We start from the raw sequence: 5,051 nt of genomic DNA on the forward strand, positions 1-5,051 counted from the left end.
GTGCCTATCGTTGCAAAAGAAAAATATTTCATTGAAACACAAAATACATGTGATAAGGCAAAATAAATTGCTTTGTATGGGGAAAGGAAATATTTTTATTTAGTGTTTATTGAAATGGTGTTAGATTTAAAAATCCTAACATTAAGGATAATACAATGAAAATTAAGTTTCTTTCCATTACATATCCACATCTCCTTCCTCAGAGGTAGTAACAATGAACAGATTTTTGTATCTTTCTTGAAATAATATTCTATGTTTGCAAATATAAATACTTATACACACACACACACACACATATATATATATTTAATTTTTTTAATGTTTTTATTTAGTTTTGAGACAGAGAGAGACAGAACATGAGCAGGGGAGGGGCAGAGAGAGAGGGAGACACAGAATCCAAAGCAGGCCCCAGGCTCTGAGCTGTCAGCACAGAGCTCGACACGGGGCTCGAACTCAAGGACTGTGAGATCATGACCTGAACTGAAGTCAGATGCTTAACTGACTGGGCCACCCAGGTGCCCCTGTTTTTAAAGCAAAATTGGGGCATACCTTGGAAAATATTTTAATTAATATACTATATATAGGTATTCATATAGGTAGTAAAGTGGAAATATTTCTTATGGGTATATTTAAAGTATTTTACTGTCAGTAGCTATTTCTCCCTAGAGTCAGTTTATGGAGAATAATTCAACATTACCTACAAATTATTTGAGTACTTTGCCAGACTCCTATAGGGGACATATTATTCAAATAAGACATTATTAACTTGAATAATAACAGTAATGAATAAAGTTAATTGAGTGATCCGTATGTACCAGACCCTCTAGTAAGTGATTTACACATATAAACTTATTTAATCATTGAAACAAAAGCTTACTATGTTTATACCATTTTATAGATGAAACTGAATCACAGAAAGACAGGTAACCTGTGAAAACTCACACAGCATATGAATAGCAAAGGCAGAGTTTGGATCCACATAATCTGCCTCATGTTTCTATGTTTTCTGCTATATTAGCTATCAATACTTAATAAGAACTACTTCTTTGTTCTTAATTTGAAAACATTGTCTTTGAATATAACATAGATCTTTTAAAGAAAATGCATGTTATGACATAATATTCCCTTTTTTCCCCATTCTGTGTGTTCCAAACATAAATGACAGAAAAGTCTCTTTCTTTTTGTCCATCATAATATACTTTCTCTGCATTACTCTCCACAACCTAAGTTGCTGTCATCCCCAACTCTTTCCAAAGAACTCTCAGAAATCCTATCTATGAGACTGTCTTGACAACCACACAGAGTGTGCTGGATTCATCTTATGTATCTGAGGTTATGGCACCAAACTTCTGGTCTTATATGATCCATTTGGAAATTGACTTCCTGTCTCTCAGCGTTGGGCTCCTCAGCTGTGTGTGACAGCTGGATAGCTATTGGGCTCTCTCTTGGCTTCCCTCCTACCTTCCCTGTCACTTCCATCAAAACAAAGAATCCTTCAGTGATATATTAATTCTTCTAGAATCAAACCTTTGTTTAAAGGAAGTAATCGTGATTTTACAATGAAGTCCTCATAAGTGTGGAAATGTTGACCCATATTATCTTCCTCAACAGCAACATTCTGCTAACAGTGCCTGAGTGCAGCTGTGCGTGACCAAAATACTTCCATGGACAGTTTCCATTTATCCTTACAGAGCAGAAGCTAAACAATGTTGGTGAAAGAAAAAAACAACTAAGATTTTGAATGTTTTGGAGGAAGATCTCAGCTTCTTTTTGAAATCATATGCATGCTTATCAGTGTAATTAGATATTTATTTTCAGTTTTATATCTCAAATTATAAAACCATCAAATCATGTCTAATGAAGAAGTGAGAGTCACCTGAGAGAGAGAGAGAGAGGGAGACAGAGAGAAAAAAGAGATTACTGCAGAGTAAGGGAGATGTTCCTAAAATTACTCTAAAAAGAATATTGGCTTAGAAGCATGATTTAATCCTTCTTGCCTGACTGGGAATACCCTCTGTATTGCATTTTACATTCAATTTTATGCAAGGGTCAGTTTTGTTCCCTTGAGAATGATGAGCTAGAGGGATAGGTTGACTTGGTGCCAATTTCTATATTTTTTTAAAGGGTGCAAGTTGTAAGACAATATTATAGATTTGTTAGGAACTGGAGACTTTAACTGCTTAGTTGAATTGAGTCTTTCCCCTTCTCCACCATTTATATGTGCATATTTGGGGGGGGGGGATTTTTCTGTTTATTTGTTGTTATTTTGTTGTTTATTTAACTGGTTTATTTTCTTATAATTTTATTGTGACTATTCACAAATATTCCATTTCTCTGCCTTTGTTGCTTTGACAGACAAATTATGAGTAAATGTGGTATGTGGAACTTCCAGGTGTTATCATGTCAGTATGGGATGGAGACTATCAGTCTCAGACCTTGAATGAACTACATGAACAGGCTCTTTGCTGATCTGCTTTGGACATGTAGTGTGAGGGAGAAATAACCCTCTATTGTGCTAATGCACTGAGATATGGGGATTACTTATTACTGTAGCATAACTTAGACACCCTTGCCTATGCTAACACATAATTTTTCTCTTCTGAATATATCCCTATGGATCTTGAATGGTGTAAAATTTGTTAAAATTTATATCAAGATATCTTACTGGAGCACATTAGTTTTGTTATTTCAATTGTCATATATTGTTATATCATTACATTACAATCCCCATAATTCTTATCCTTTTTTCTGCTCCTAGGAGAAATCATACCTGGTTTTCCATGCTATTACTTTTTTCTTTCAAATCACATCCATATGTTCTCTGATTTTGTCTGAGTTGTCATATTCTCACACAATCTTAGTGGTGAGCCACCACTAAGTGAGCCACCACTGACCATGGGTTTGACTCTTAAAATTAATAAGCATGTTGCCCATAGGGTTTCACCTGATACCTACTCACACTATTGTTTGTAATAAGAGGATGTATCAGTCTTTTGAGAAGTTGTTCTGATCTCACTAGGAAAATAAGCTTTTCTCTCCCTGCATTTATAGCATGGAGGAAGAATTCCTGTTCCATTTCAATTGGCAACCCTGGCTCTATAAATAGAATGTATTCTTTTGGAGTCTGATTTCACGAAGTCATATAGTTTTACTTAATATTATTTAAAAAATAAAATCCAGAAATATCGTATATATTGTATATAAATATTGACTCAGGTCAGCCTTTCATTCAACAACAAAGCTTTAAATTAAGATAAGGGACCTCTGGGTGGTTCAGTTGGTTGAGAGTTCCACTTCAGCTCAGGTCATGATCTTACGGTTTTTGAGTTTGAGCCCTGCATTGGGCTTGCTGCTGTCAATGCGGAGCCCGCTTTGGATACTGTATCCCCCTCTCTTTCTGCCCCTCCCCTGCTTGCACTCTCTCTCTCAAAAATAAATAAACATAATAAATAAATAAATAAATAAATAAATAAATAAGACCATTGGGGAGCACAAATTTTACATCAATCATTTTCTTCATTAGAATATATTTCATAAATGATATTAATTTCTCAAGAATTTTATCTCCTATTTTGCAGTCACTCCCTTGTGACTTAACTTTAAGCATTTAAATATATTCATGTAAATAATCTTTCCACTACCTTATACCCTCTGGCATTGACCTCCTCTCCTCCATGACATTGTTCTTCAACCTGCCTTAGCCATACATTTCCATGGGAATACCCTAAAGATCTTGTCCTTTATAATTACAACCACTCCACATTTCAATTTTATGTATCCCTCTAACTACATCCTCTTTTTTTTTCTTATTTTACCTCAAGACCCAGACCCCTAATCTTCTTCAATCTAACCATACCTCCCCCTGTCTTTTTCTTCCACTCAGCTTAAAATCATGGTTTCTGATTTTAATTTCTTATATACCCTCCCTATAGCCTTTTCTTTATGTTATCCTTGCTTTATTTTTTACCTCCTTAGCAAAACACAAATCTCGTTTAATTAAACTCTTCTCCTATACCAAGCTCCACCTGTGCACCAAAAGGCTGGGGGGAAAAACACAACTATGCTAACTTGTTTTACTTTCAATTCATGATTTTGAATCACAAACAAATCCTTCATTTCCCTCAACAATCACACTATATATCCCTAATCATTTCATATTTCTTATCTTCTAAATGACCACTTCTCTTCTTTCCTTCTCAAATTCTTACATGTCTCCATCCTCACCTTACTTTCTACTTTGCTGAGAAAATTATAGCTATCATCAATAAACTTTCACAGAAATCCATGACTACACTTCTTAACCAGCCACCAATATTAGCATATTCATACTCCAGTATGCATACTTGTTGCCATATATGAGACCACAGTGTTTTTATTTAAACATAACACCTCTGCTCATGCTCTAGATCTCATCTCCTGTCACCTACTCAATGTCATTATTCCAGAATGCACTCTTCTCCAATACGTTTGTTTCTTTTTTACTTGCTGCTGGATCAGTATACAAATATATTATTATTTCTTCTGTTTGAAAATATTTCTCTCCCTATTAGTTCCAATGCCAGTTTGGCAAAGATCTGCAAATGACCAATAGGTGTATGAAGAGGTGCTCAACATCACTAATCATCAGTGATGATGATTAGTCAAAACCACGGTGAAATGTTACCTCACACCTGTTGGTGGTTATTTTCAAAAAGACAAGAGACAACTGGTGCTGGAGAGGATATAGAGAGAAGGGAACACTTGTGCACTGTTGGTGGGAATGAAAATTGGTATAGCCATTATGAAAAACAGTATGGAGTTTCCTCATAAGATTAAAAATAGAACAATCATATGATAACAATCCCACTTCTGGGTATATAGCCAAAGGAAACAAAATCACTATCTTTAAGAGATATCTGCACACCTGTATTCATGTGGCATTATTCACAAAAACCAAGATATGCAAACAACCTAAGTGTTTGTCGACAATGGAGAAAGAAAATGTGATATGTTTCTACAATGGAATATTATTCAGCCTTAATAAAGAAGGAAATCCTGCCCTCTGTGGCAAC

Source organism: Panthera pardus, unplaced genomic scaffold, assembly GCF_024362965.1.
Source record: "Panthera pardus isolate Hobbes unplaced genomic scaffold, ASM2436296v1 HiC_scaffold_6, whole genome shotgun sequence".
Taxonomy (NCBI): Eukaryota; Metazoa; Chordata; class Mammalia; order Carnivora; family Felidae; genus Panthera; species Panthera pardus.